Source organism: Dipodomys spectabilis, unplaced genomic scaffold (genome assembly GCF_019054845.1).
Source record: "Dipodomys spectabilis isolate Male_0828 unplaced genomic scaffold, ASM1905484v1 ptg000234l, whole genome shotgun sequence".
Classification (NCBI taxonomy): domain Eukaryota; kingdom Metazoa; phylum Chordata; class Mammalia; order Rodentia; family Heteromyidae; genus Dipodomys; species Dipodomys spectabilis.
In genome coordinates this window covers 15,652,964-15,667,537 of record NW_024870911.1, presented here as the reverse complement: position 1 = coordinate 15,667,537, position 14,574 = coordinate 15,652,964, and the positions used below count along the sequence as shown (strand labels likewise).

Below are 14,574 nucleotides of genomic sequence, written 5' to 3'. Positions count from 1 at the left end.
GCCTGGCAGAATATTACATTTGTAAGTCTCATTACTGCCTTTAGGTCAGTGGTAAAACAATATTTTTTTCTTCTGATAAATTAAAATCATTTGTTAGATTTCATTACAAGGTCATTTGACAAGTCAAAGTTATAAAATATTTACCTTCTACAAGTCGTTATGTTGAAAAGGAACTTTACAACTTTGGTGGGGGGGAGGAGGGTTGTGGGGGGAGAGGATGGGATGGGAAGGGTAAACAAAGGAGGAGGCTACAATGCTTGATAAGAAATGTACTCATTATCTTGCCCATGTAATTGTAACCCCTCTGTACAGTATTTTCACAATAAGAAAAAAAAATATTTACTATCTATTTGATGGTATCCTTCTTGGAAAAGATAGCCTATTTTTCTTTCTTTCTTTCTTTCTTTCTTTCTTTCTTTCTTTCTTTCTTTCTTTCTTTCTTTCTTTCTTTCTTTCTTTCTTTCTTTCCTTCCTTCCTTCCTTCCTTCCTTCCTTCCTTCTTTCCTTCTTCTTTCTTTCTTTCTTTCTTTCTTTCTTTCTTTCTTTCTTTCTTTCTTTCTCCCTCTCTCTCTCTCTCTCCTTTTCTCTCTTTCTATCCCCTCTCTCTTTATTTTTTCTATCTTGTCTCTTTTTCCCCTCCTTCCCTCCCTCCCCCTCTTTCTCTTTCTCCCTTTCCTTCCTTCCTTCCTTCCTTCCTTCCTTCCTTCCTTCCTTCCTTCCTTCCTTCCTTCCTTCCTTCCTTCCTTCCTTCCTTCCTTCCTCTTTCTTTCTTTCTTTCTTTCTTTCTTTCTTTCTTTTTTCTTTCTTTCTCTTTCTTTCCCTCCCTCCCTCCCTCCCACCCTCCCTCCCTCCCTTCCTTCCTTCCTTCCTTTCTTCCTTCCTTCCTTCCTTCCTTCCTTCCTTCCTTCCTTCCTTCCTTCCTTCCTTCCTTCCTTCCTTCCTTCCTTCCTTCCTTCCTTCCTCAGTTTTATACAGTTTTACAGAACTTAGAGCTTGTTCCTCAAGGCTCTACCACTATGAGCCACAGCTCCACTCCTGGTTTTCTGGTGGTTAATCGGAGGTAAGGGACTTGGATTTTCCTTCCCAGGCTGACTTCAAACTGCTATCCTCAGATCTCAGCTCATGTGTAGGTAGGATGATAGGCATGAGCCACTGGTGCCTGGGCCAAGTTTGGTTTTCTATTCAAATTTCCAAAAGCTCTGTTTCTTAGCATGATATTAAAGCATCTTGGTGAATGCTAGAATTTAGTTCACTTCCATCTTTGGGTGTAGGATTGAGATGTTGAACACATAGAAATTATTGTTATTGTTATTATTATTATTATTAAATTTTCTCTGTGACATCCCCTTCAGTGCCAATAGCCCACAGGTAATGGTTTGGGGCCACAGTTTGCTCTGGCATGGGACCTTATGAGAGGCCCAGGGGAATGGGCCTGCCATAAACCCGACCCATGCATTTAATTATCATTGTATGTGTATGTGTGTTTGCACTTTCAATTTTATAGAGTATCTCTACTCCCTCACTCTTTTTGAAAGGAAAAAAAGTATTTTTGTTACAGTTGGATGAAATGCTAAACTGTCAGTTGCAGCTTTCTCCTCTTTGTTCCCCCCCTTATGAAAAGTATCACTTCAAACAAATTGCATAGGTCATCCATTTAAATGACTTGTAGATGTCTCATTTCCAGAGATGAAACAACATCCTTGAAGGACTGAAGCATATATTTTATGGGGAAAAAGTACACTGCAAACCTTCTTGGCTTCAAATACACAGGAATACAACTCTTCCTTTGGAACCCCTCCTTGCCTTTTGATTGGTGTGATTATGCTGTCAAGTAAACAATCCACAGAGATTTGTTCTGGCTAAATAAATTGTTGTCAGGCCCTCTTTATATGAAAAAAAATCAGATCACATAGTTCTGAAATAGCAACGTCGGAGAAGGTAATATGGGAAATGACAAATGGAAAAATTATATAACAAATATATTTTCATGCTGCAAAAAAGTCTCCAACTACATCTGATTACAAAAATGAGTGACATTTCTGTCTGATAGAAATTTTGTAGGAGTTTCCAAAGCTCAAGAAGTTAAAGTATTGAGATTATGTTCTAAACCTTTAAATGTAGTTCTACCTGGAGACAAAATAGTGAACATTCAAAAAGGAAACTTATCAACAAAAACAAAGGGCAGTTGACTTTCCAGACTGTTCCTCTTATAAACCTGGCACTTGAGAAATAAAGAGAACTTATAGTATGCTATTTAAAGAGATATAGATATAATAATTGGAAATAAACACAAAATAAGTTCTAGCTTTGTACAGCCATCTAAGAATGTACCTCACAAAATATCCTAAAAATTCTGAGTGTAACATCTACCTGGAGAACCATATATTGTCAATAAAAACAGTAATACTGATGTTAGAGTTCTTTGTCTGTAATGTGCCCTATATCAGAGCACACTTTGCAAATGCATATACTCGTGTGCGCGTGCGCGCACACGCATGCACGAGCGCACACACACACACACACACACACACACACACACACACACACACAGCTTCTCTTTTCCTACTGCATTCTGCTTTTCCATGCAGGCCACAGCCAGCTATGCTTAACACAGTGGGAAGCATTCCCCAAGAAACCTCTAAGGATAATGCACGAAAAAGAAAACCCACCTGTTGCTAGGATACCAAAGTCCTTTATCATCTGACATTCACTAGTAAATTGGGAGCAAGTGGAAGACTCACTCATCCCACCAGATAGCAACATTAAAGGCAAGAGACTTCCAGAGACATTTCATTACACATCAGCTTCAAGAACACTGCCCATATTAAATGTATTGGTAGACTCTGCCATCTTAAGGGTCATTAAGATGTGAATTAGAAACAGTGGAGAAATTTAATTTGGAAGAGCTATATAAAGTTGGTGACATACTGCTGAAGACAGATAGACCAGAGTCTGCTCTTCCTATCCTGGACCAAGACTTAAACTGAGTTAAATGAGGAAAAAAAGTTTTCTTTTGCTCAAAAGCCTGGAAATAATTTTGTACTTTACATGGGCTCTGTTTTTGTACTTATCAGGAGAGGAACATACAGTATGAATGTAGTTATTAAATTACTCTCCAGACTTGTCTTCCCTGTCCTAAATAACACAATTTCCTTGAATGTTTTCCCAGAGCTTGCATGTTCCTCCATTTTTTATTACTTCAATTATTTTTATTTCTAATGGAGACATCTTCAGTTTTATTTGTCACTTCAATTTGTAGAATTGTTTGTTTGGTATTTAAATTTGTAGATTTGTATGGATCGGTCCCAGTGATTTTTTCTAATATAACTTATTGACTTGTATACAACATTAATATCTTCTCCTGATGGTAGTAGCATTTATGTAAGGCCATCTGGGGAATTTCTATATGATTAATTAAAGCACCCATGTAAGTTGAGAGTCCTAAAATAGTTTTTAGTAGGTTACCTGGCTAGCATAGGAAGGCAACTTGCAAATATGCAATTTGAAGTTATTTCCTATTTATTCCAGCTTTTCAACTGCTTCATTTAGTGTTCTTTGCAGAGAAGCAAAAATCCATGTGATTTGTCACACAAGTACATTAGTTACCTTTGCACAGCTGTTCTCTCTCTGTTCCCATCCTTATGCTCTGAGCAGAGCTGCCACAAGAGACTCCCATCTAAAAGGACTCTTGAGACCAGGTCATTTATGTCAGCAGGGTGTTTTGCAAAATTAACACATTGTACTTGTCATAGGGCTATTGTAATGGAAATCTATTCTCTTCCAGCTCACTCCAGGGACTACAAATCATTTTCCCTGCCTGGAGCCATACTTGCAAGAAAAAGAGCCGAGTGATGGCCTTAGGTGGCTGTGGAGGTGACATTACTGCCAATGGCAAACTACAAAGCGGGGACAGAACCATAGGGCAAACTCACCTGATTTCTTCAAGTGACAGAAAGAAACTACAGTTAAAGTATTAAAAAGCCTCTTAAGTTCTTGGCTGTTTTCATACTTACCCACATTTTGAAGGATGAGCAGGAGGACTTGGGGCCCCAAGGCAAGACTGTTTGAATTGTTTCTTCTGCTGGCTGTAGTTTGGTGACGTAGGGACAGGCCTTTCTTTAGGAGCCAGGAGACCCACCTGTTTCTGAATCCAGACAGGTCGTTAGTTGGCCATGGAACCCTGTCAATCCCATGTAATCATTGCAGCCACCAAGTTCAAGTTGGGGATTTGTGAAATGAGGGGATTTGACCACCTTCCCATCCTAACATAAAGGACTCTATTTTGTGGTATCATCTGCTAGTCTATACTCATAATTGTTAGAAGATAGTTAGACTAGCTCAAGAGACTGCTTAACCATCAAAATGCACATCTCACATCTTGTAAGGCAAAATAGGGAGGGTGCTTGTGACTTTGAGGATTTCTCCTTATCTTAGGCCTTCTGTATACTTTGATAAACACTCTCCCTACTCATCTGACTCAAGAATGTGATATTCTGGACCATTACCAGCGAGCAAGTATTCCTGCCTTTTTCTGCAAATTCCACTTGTTAGAAACTATACAAAATAAGTACATTTAACCTACTTTGAGGGGATATGGTAGTACCTAAGTATGTTTTGTTAGTAACTTCCTATTAATAGGTCATTATTCTATTTATATAGCAGTTTATGAATATAATTTATCTTGATCAATGTCATCTCTTTCAACATTGTCACCCATCTCTCCCAACTCATCTCTTCCTTCACTTTTCTTAATTTTGTTGGATATACATTTAGTGTGTGTGTGTGTGTGTGTGTGTGTGTGTGCCTGTGTGTGTGCATGCACATGCATGCTCGCCCGTGCACACATGTGTGCACACACATGCTTGTGGCTTAAACTCAGGGTCTGTATGCTGTTCTTGAATTCTTTTTGTTCAAGACTAGAGCTCTACCACTTGAGCCACAGCATCACGCCTGACTTCTTCTGAGTAGTTTATTGGAGATAAGAGTCTCAAGGACTTTACTGGCCTGGCTGGATTCAAACCGCAACCCTCAGATCTCAGCCTCTTGAGTAGATAGGATTACTGTGAGAGCCACCAGTGCCTGGTGGCAATTTGGGCCTTTAGCCTTCCTCTGCCAATCCTTTTATGAGTTTCACAGTTACTGGACAGAAATCAAACCCAGGAAGAATCTTTCAGTGGTCTTTGGTGCTGTAGCACAACAAAATTATCTGTGAGCCTCTGAACCATGTAATTTATTTTTTGGCTGCATTCTCCCCATTTTTTCTCTTCATTTGTCTACTCCCTTTCGCTTGACCCTAGACCCAACCCAAATGACCTCAAGTCATTACAAACAGTACACGATTTGAGCCAACAGGCTCATGTGGATAATTTTATAGGACTGCTTTAGAAAACCTTATACAATTTATTAGGTACAATACAAACTCTTGATTAGGTCATTTTTGGAAATTAGACAGGGTTCATATAGATATAGAAATCATTTTCACAAAGTTGACCATTATGCTTACAATTTTGTATCTTTCAAGTCTTTAACAACCTTTTAAAATGTTCCAGATACTTCACTGGAAACAAACAAACATGTCAAAAATAAATTCTTACATGTCCTTGCAATAACATACTTTTAACTGCCTTTAAAGGGAACTTTGCCTCTTGTTTGCAGATGGAAATCCATGTGGACTGAGAATAGTTTCAATTGCAGTTCTTACTGTAAAGCTTGCCGTTCTTCCCCATTGACTTTAACACCTAACCTCTGTCACCTTGAGCCTATGTCTAGAACATGCTGAGCAGTCAACAGGTACTTTTTAAATACGAATGCATGCTCATGGATCTGGGGGCCATTTTTTGGTCTAAAACATTATTATTCATGTAGAATAATATGATAGATAAAGAAGAAATCCATACATATCTTCTTGGAAATTTTCAGAAAAGGAAAAAAAATCAAAGAAGGGAAAGAAGGAGGAGGAGGAAGATGAAGAAGGGGAAGAGGAAGAGGGGAAGACCGGGAAGGATGGGGCAGGAGGAAGACAGTGAGGAGGGAGAAGGACAGTGAGGAGGGAGGAAGAGTAGGAGCAGGATGGGACAGGGAAAGAAGAGGAGAAGGAGAATGAGGATAGGAAAGAAGAAGAAAGAGGTATAGGGAAAAGGAAAGAATGTATATTGGTGGGAAACTGGATGTAGAACGTGGATTCATTTCAGACAGTCTAGACTGCCCCACATCCTATAGAGTCAGACAAGGCTGTTCAAATCATTACTTTCTGCTCTCTCAGGCAGGAATTTGATCCTTTAACAGGTAAGGAAATATTGAGGTCTGTTTAATCCATTTGGAACATACATCCCTGATAAAATGAGTGTTTTAATCAACTAGAATTCCAAAGGTGATTTATGTAGTTGGGCAATGTTATTTGCCTATTACAGAAGAAGATTGCGAAGCTCATTGAATGAAAGTAAACATTTCTTGTAAAAAATATGGTGGCTTGACAGTTAAACAGTTGTTATACACCTTGGGGATGTTCACTTCCTTACTAAAACCTTCAGAGCACACACATTGAATATAGAGGAGCTAGTTTTCTAAGGCACATCATAAAAATTAGATCCTGCCTACTTAAACACACTTACTGTTCCATGGCAGCTGTAATCAAAAGTTCAGGTGGATAACAGGATAGGGGATGGGATAGTTGATGTCCTGGGCTGATGTTTCCAGGGAGGTCTAATGGTATTATACCAGTGAGATAAAGGCACCCGTGATTTGCCAATGGAGATGACTGATGACTGCATTTTTCTGGTTTTGGTCAGTTGTTGGGCTTGAACTTAGGGCCTGGGCACTGTCCCTAAGTTTTTGTACTCAAGGCTGGCACTCTACCACTTTGAGCCACCACTTTATTTCTGGTTTTCTGGTGGTTAATTGGAGATAAGAATCTCAAGATTTTCCGGCCCAGGCTGGCTTTGAACTGTGATCCTCATATCTCAGCTTCCTTTGTAGTTAGGATTACAGATGTGAGCCACAGGTGTCTGGCTGACAACTACTTTTGTCCTTAGAAACCAATTTGAAGATGACTTTCCCATCTGGAAGAAATTTATTATGTTAAAATCAGGCCTCCTATATTGGAGTGGAGAAAGAACTAAGACACTAAAGTGAGGTAATAATTCTGATAGAGAAAGAGTGGGTGTAAGAGAGAGGAAAGAGGAGAAAGAAAGAAAGACTGTATTCATTCATGTACTCACTGGGTATTTCAGTGCCTAGTATATACTGAGGCCTATCTAGGTATTTCATAGAGCAGTAAAATAAAAAGCAATGCGAAACAAGGGTGTTAGAACATGATAAAGCGGAGAAATATTAACCACCACCAATTAAAACAATAGGGACTGGGGACTTGGAGAGATAGTACAATTTCAAACAAGTTTGAAAAGGAGAAAATCAAGAGGAGCCTCTTCATCATCCTTGTGAGATAGCAATAGATAAGATTATGACGTATAAAATATAAACACAGAAAATAATCTCTGAGATGAGAGTACAGAGTTTTTCTTTTTTCTTTTTCTTTCTTTCTTTTGTTGGTCATGGGGCTTGAACTCTGGACCTGGGCGCTATCCCTGTGCTCTTCAGCTCAAGGCTAGCACTCTACCACTTGAGATACATCGCCACTTCCGGTTTTCTGGTGGTTTACTGGAGATAAAGAGTCCCAGGATGGAGCTCCAGTGGCGCAATCAGTTAGTGCGCGGTACTTATAAGTCTCAGGAGGGGATGGGAAGGTGGCTCAGTGGTAGAGCGCTTGCCTTGCATGCCTGAGGCCCTGGGTTCGATTCCTCAGCACCACATAAACAAAAAGAAAAAAAAGCCGGAAGTGGTGCTGTGGCTCAAGTGGTAGAGCACTAGCCTTGAGCTGAAGAGCTGAGGGACAGCACCCAGGCCCAGAGTTCAGGCCCCACGACCGGACCCCCCCCCCAAAAAAAAAAAAGAGTCTCAGGAACTTTCCTGAACCGTGATCGTCAATCTCAGCCTCCTGAGCAGCTAGGATTACAGGCGTGAGCCACCAGTGCCTGGCCTGATACAGAGCTTTTCAATGCATGATTTACTGTTAATTTTCAGAAAGCCACATTGCAAACACCATCTACTGACCAGTATCACACCTCTTTAGCAAGTTCTGTCAGTCAGCTATCTATCACTGTAACAAAATAAACTGAGAAGATCCACTTGAACGTTTTATTTGGGCTCATAGTTTCAGAGGTTTCTGTTCATGGTTGCTTGGCTCCATTTTCTTTGCTGAGGCAGAACTGGTTGGGGAGCTTGTGGTGAAGGAAAGAGAGAAAACTAGAGAATGCCTTTAAAGGCAGGCCTCCAATGACATAACTTGCTCCTGCTAGGTCACATGTCCATAGGTCCGGCCATCTCTCAACAGAGGCAGGGCTAGTGACACGGGTCCCTGTGTGTGGGAGGAAGATGGTGATGGGACCCCTAGATCCAAACTATAACACATCTTCATATGCTTATCATGCACCATTATTTCCAGAAGAAAAAAATAAGTGAATAAAATCTGAAACAATATGGTGGCTTTAGACATTAAAAAAAACAGTTGTCTTGTATGCTATGTTTAACACCTGATAAAAGTTCTTACAAAGACAGGTGTAAATAATAGAAAAATTGTTTTTACAAGAGCTATTTTCAAGAACTAATAAGTAATTGTTGGAATATTTTTCTCAAGAAAATAGTCACATAAGGATCTCTTTGTTATTGGCAAACAAATAATAAAATAAACATCATTACTTGTTTCTGGATTTCTTCCAAGCTGTCATACTGAACCATCGAAATAATCTACCGTGTGTATATTTTCTTGTGAATTATCTAGTAAATTGCCCCTAATTTTTTTCTTATTCTTCTGGGAAAAGGATTGCTACTCTAGTTACTCCAGAATGTAGACATTTATTGAAAGCTATTATTTGTAAGATTTACTTTGCTGTTTCCCTACTTACTTAGTACATCTTTGTTATTTAGCTATGCACCCTGGGTAGTTCCTCACACCATAGGACCTACAGGTCTATTCTATCTCTACCTATGAAATAGTGTCTAGTTTTTAATCTAAGGGAACAATCACAAATATAAGGTAATTTTTTAATGTTTTCATCTCTTATCATTTCTTGGGAGCTCAGGTTTCTGAGCTTAAATAAAATATCAAAGAGAAAAGGAGCTGTCATTTTCAGGCTAAAGCTTATCGCTTTTTTAGTAACAATAACAAAACAATAACAAAATAACAATAACAAACAAAAACAATAACAAAATCTTCCTTAATCAAATTGACCTTTCCTAATGACTTAATTATTAATCTGGGGTCCTTCAGAGTCATTCTTAATTTCATAGAAAATACCATGAAACTAGGTGTACGCAAGAGGTTACTTTATAGTTACATATTGTTCTATCCTCCCTCTGATTAAGAAGTTATGTCTAGATATTATACCTAATATTCAGTATCTTTGGGTTTCATTATGTGGTCTATAATTATATAATTTATTTTTGAGCTCAGTCAGACTATCCTTCTGGTAAGGTCTCCCTTCTCTCACCAACTTCCTCCCCCCGCCCCATGCGTGTGTGTGTGTGTGTGTGTGTGTGTGTGTGTGTGTGTGTGTGTGTGTGCGTGCGCGCGCGCGCCCACGCTCTAAGGAGTGAACTCTGGACTTGGGTGCTATCACTGAGCTCTTTTGCCCAAGGGTAGATCCCTACTACTTAAGCCATGGCTCTACTTCTGGCCTTTTGTGGTTAAATGGAGATGAGTCTCATAAACTTCCTACCCATACTGTCTATGAACTGCAATTCTCAAATCTCAGCCTCCTGAGCAGCTAAGATTTCATTTTAACTAACTATATGTTCATGTTCTTAGGTTATATGTCAATTGTTTCCTTTGTACTTACTGGAATATTGAATTCTAGTCTAATATTCAGTTGGCTACTCAGTATACGCTCATTTGTATAGCAGTTATCCAGTTGTAATATTCAGCAGCCCAAATTTTCTTATATATTTTTAATGACTTGTTTCTTTATAATCAGAAAGACAATTGATTGCAATAAAGCTAATCCTTTCTCTACATGAGCAAGTTTTGACTTCATATTAGAAAACTCAATATCCCGAATTCCTCCTAGTCATCATCAGACTCACTGCTAAAATATTTAGAGAAGTTGATTAAGAAAATTAATTTATTTGGCTTACATAGAGCATGCACACAACTTTTTGGGCAATTATCTGGGGAGAAATATTTTAAATGAGTTATTCAATTCAGACTTAAGGATGTCCCCCCAAATCTAAATATTTTGGGTCAGCGTTCAAATAGAGGATTCCACTTTACTCCTCTGAGGATTGCCTATTTATGGTTTGGAAGAGAACACACAGGAGCATTTAAATGTAATACTGCAGAAAATGTTTTCCAAAAGGATTAAAGTAAGCCTACCTACCCAGTGGACTTCTCACTGAAATATAAAAATTTTCTGGAGATAGAAAATATCTGTTTTAGCTTTAGTCAACCAAATATTTGTCTTACAGTAAGGAAAAAAGAAAAAGCAAGTAGATACTTACTTGGATGGAAATAAAGATGCTCAACAACAATGAGAGGATGGGATTAAAAGGATGCGAGAAGAAAATATCTCCAGGCCCACCCACAGTGAGAAGAGTTTCAGCTGGATCCAATAGGAGAAGTTGAAAACCAACATGACAAGAAACAGAAAAAGGAATGAAGACTTGGACTGAATTCCTGCCCACCCACGGGCTAGTGCTATGGAAAGATCCACTAAACGAATTGGCATCTGATAGTTTACATATTAAGGGAATCAGCAAATGATTTCTTGTTTATGTTTGGTTTGAATACTCTTTTTTATCTTATCCCACATGAAAAAAAATTGAAAGTATTAGTCAAAAGAATCTGTGCTATTTGTATTCACGAAGAGATGCTAGCAACTACGGAGAAATAAAAACAGTAAATAAATACCACTGGAAAGGTTACTTTTTGTCATTGCTATAGCATCGTGTATAATATATGAAAACAACAAAAGCTATAATGCAGAAAATTTTTCTTAATCATTTAGACTTGTCATCTCTTTATTTTTTCTTACTACTTTAAGCAGGAATATATCTGATTTATTACCTTATCTGTAGCATAAGATGTCATCTATTATGTAGCATAAATGTCATATGCTTAACCACTGATAACTGATGATTGCAATGATTAATAATGCACTGGTATTTATTGCATTAAGTTGTTAATATGGTCGTACTCCATTTTACATTCTTCTCCAAAATAATACTGTCATTTCACACAGGAACAGTGAATACATACATTTGTAACCAATAATAGCAATTGTAAGAATTATAGCAATGACTGTGGCTCAGATAATCATTCTTTTTTGACCCAATGATTTCAAGGCCAATTTGTTCTGTGGAGACCTAAATATTGACCAACATAAGGTTTCTATTGAACTAATGTGAATTAGGGTGTCGGGTTTTTTATGGAGAATTTTATTAACCTACCAAAGGCTTTATTTTTACAAAGTTTTTTTGAGAAAATGTTTTTCTTAAGAATAAAGAATTAGATACAAGTTTACCTTGAAAATGTTTGGTGTTTTAATATGTAAATAATATTGACTGTAGCCTGCTGCAGCCTAAAGCTTAAACAAAAATAAAAGCATCATCTCAGGAAATAATGCTGCATGACATTGAGAGAAGCATCGTCAGGAACTTTGGAAATCCTCTCCTCGCTAAAAGTAATAAGGACACTGGGAAAAGAAGTGGTCAGGTACTTGAAAGGAGTGGGGTGGGGTCAAGGGGAAAGGAGTAGAGGAATAAAGAGGAGACAAGTGGGAAAATGCAGACTAGAAGCCAATGTATTCTACCAAATTAAGAAGAGTGAGGGAAGGGGTGGGTAAGGGAGAGATCTGTGAGAATGGTGAAAGAGGTAACATTGATCAAGATACATTGTGTTTACAAACAGCTTCATTTAACTCCTTTGTATAACTACTTAAGAATAATGATTTCTAAAAGAAAAAAACTAGAAAACATTATACCCTATGTATTCATTGGGTTAAATGTGCAGATGCAGGACAACAACAGCAACAAGAACAAAGAGTCAAAATTGAACTTGTTTTGGAATCTGAGAAAGTCACATTAGAAGAATAACATTTTCACTTTGACCACATCAACCAATGAAGTGCTATATCCAGAGGACCCATTGAATTTATCGTCTCTCCTTTGGGAACCTGAAGGCAGTATTATGTTCCCTCAGCATTCTAGGGCACTTCTTTGGAGGCCTGCTTCTATCTTGGCTCATAGAAACAAAAAGGAGTTGTCAGGGCTGGACCACTCAGGATCAACTAAAAACAAAGAAAGCGACAGTGTTCACAGCAGCTGGTAGTGTGGAGACTCTGGCAATGCTACTGTGCTCATGACCATAGCGGCATCTAACAGAGGGAGCAGCCCGTGGCTTCACTCAATCACAAAGCCACGAGTGGCTTTTTTTTTTTTTTTGAGAGGAAGCATAGCTGGCAGTTCTTCCCAGTTTGGGTTCCTTGTTAGTTGTCCAGCCTATCCATGGAACCCATTCTAGGGTCCTACCCAGGCAGGAACACATAACCACAGCCGTGCCTAAATACAGAGCACAGTCTCTGGTTCCACCCAACGAGGGAGCTCAAACAACAACCCCGTCCAGCCTTGAAACCCAGCCTATATTCCTGTCCAGCCAGTAACTGGGGCCAACAATCTTTTAAAAACCACAGAGCTCAACCCTACTTGATGATGGAGCTCAGCCAGCCTTTCCCCACTGTGAGATACAGCCTGTAACCATGCCCAACAGGAGAGCTCCATGGGGATGCTGCCAGACCCTGGAGTACAACGGGCAACTCCTGTACATTTCAGAGGCCAGCTCCAGGCCTACTCAACTGCAGGATAAAACTTGTGGGCCCAGACAGCCAGGGAGTCTAATTAGTAATCTTGCCCAGGCACATAAAGACAATTAGTAGCCTTGCCAGAATAGGGAATCCAGCCTAGAGTGTCAAGCGACCATGGAGTGCAGCCTGTGGTTTCACCCAGCCTGGGTGCCCACTTTAAGATCTCCTACTCATTGTAGTATACAGCCAACAGTCCCACTGGGTGACAGAAACTACATAGACGTCTTATCAACCTCAAGGCATCCACAGAGGGAGGCCTTGTTCAACTAGAGAAAATGACAGCAAAATCATCTGACTCTCAGATCCACTGAGACCACAGCATGGCCTGATTCCTGAAGGACTGTCCCTACTGAAATGAACTAACACAGCCTAGGAGAGATGACCACTTTTTTTTCACTTTTTAAAAACACAGATATGAAAGCAAGGATACCAGGATCACCATGATTTAGAAATATGGCCCCATCAAAGGATGGGAAAGAATGCCAATAAAAGAATTCAGATTGTCTTTAAAAAGTTCAGTAGACACACACACACACACACACACACACACACACACACACACACACACACACACACACACACACACACACACACACACACACACACACACACACACACACACACACACACACACACACACACACACACCCCAGACAGATTACTAAACAAAATGAGAAAAAGAATCATGAACAAAACAAGAAACTCAATGAGGAAATTAAGACCATTCTAAAAAACTTCCGACAATGACTTAAGTAACTAATATAGACCTTCAACAACAGACAAGATAGAGTACAATATGGAATAGTTGGACTGAAAGGCAGGTTGTTTGAGATTATCTTCACTCTAAAAGACAAAAACAAAAAAGCATGAGACAGAATAAGGATTTTTTTAATATTGAAGAAATTTTTATTATAAAGGTGATTACAGAGGAGTTACAGCTATACAGGTCAGGTAATACGTACATGTCCTTTTGAGCAGTGTCATCCCCTCCCTCATTCTTTCCCAGTTATTCTCCTCCCAACTTCCACCCCTGCCTCCTAATTGTATAGTTCATTTCCAACATAGTGTCTAGTGGAATTCACTGCTGAATTGGTTTATCCCACCATTTCTGTGATTAAGAATATGGAACGCTTCACGAATTTGCATGTCATCCTTGTGCAGGGGCCATGCTAATCTTCTCTGTATTATTCCAATTATAGCATATATGCTGCTGAATTGAGCATGTGAGTAATGATTTTTGTGAGTACATTAGGCTAATCACTTTGGAAGTCCAAAAACAGAGGAAGAAGCAGAAAATGCATTAAAGGAAACAATGGCTGAAAATTCCCCAAATCTAGAAATTTACAAGGCCTCAAAACTTGCCCTCATCCCCTATGACCCAGCAATCCCACTCCTGGGCATTTACCCAAATGATCACAACGAAGGCCACACTAAAGCTACTAGCATAATTATGTTCATTGCAGCATTATATACCATAGGTAAAATATGAACCAACTCAGATGTCCCCCAGTAGATGAATGGATCAAGAAAATGTTTTATATATACACAATGGAAATGATTTGGGGAAGAAAAAGGGAATAACAAAATGGTGAGACCAAGGACAAAGGGTGAACCAATGCAACAGCAATACTCATAAGACACTATGTTGGAAATAAATTTTACA

General features: G+C 39.0%; 1 non-coding gene and 1 pseudogene across 1 annotated transcript; both read right to left on the bottom strand.

Moving 5' to 3' along the window:
* Nucleotides 1-1,332: 1,332 nt before the first annotated feature.
* On the bottom strand, nucleotides 1,333-1,454 carry LOC122124441 (annotated as a pseudogene).
* A 12,573-nt stretch (nucleotides 1,455-14,027) lies between these two features.
* On the bottom strand, nucleotides 14,028-14,134 carry LOC122124422. Its single transcript, XR_006150539.1, has one exon. It is a non-coding gene; the product is annotated as a U6 spliceosomal RNA (small nuclear RNA).
* Nucleotides 14,135-14,574: the final 440 nt, after the last annotated feature.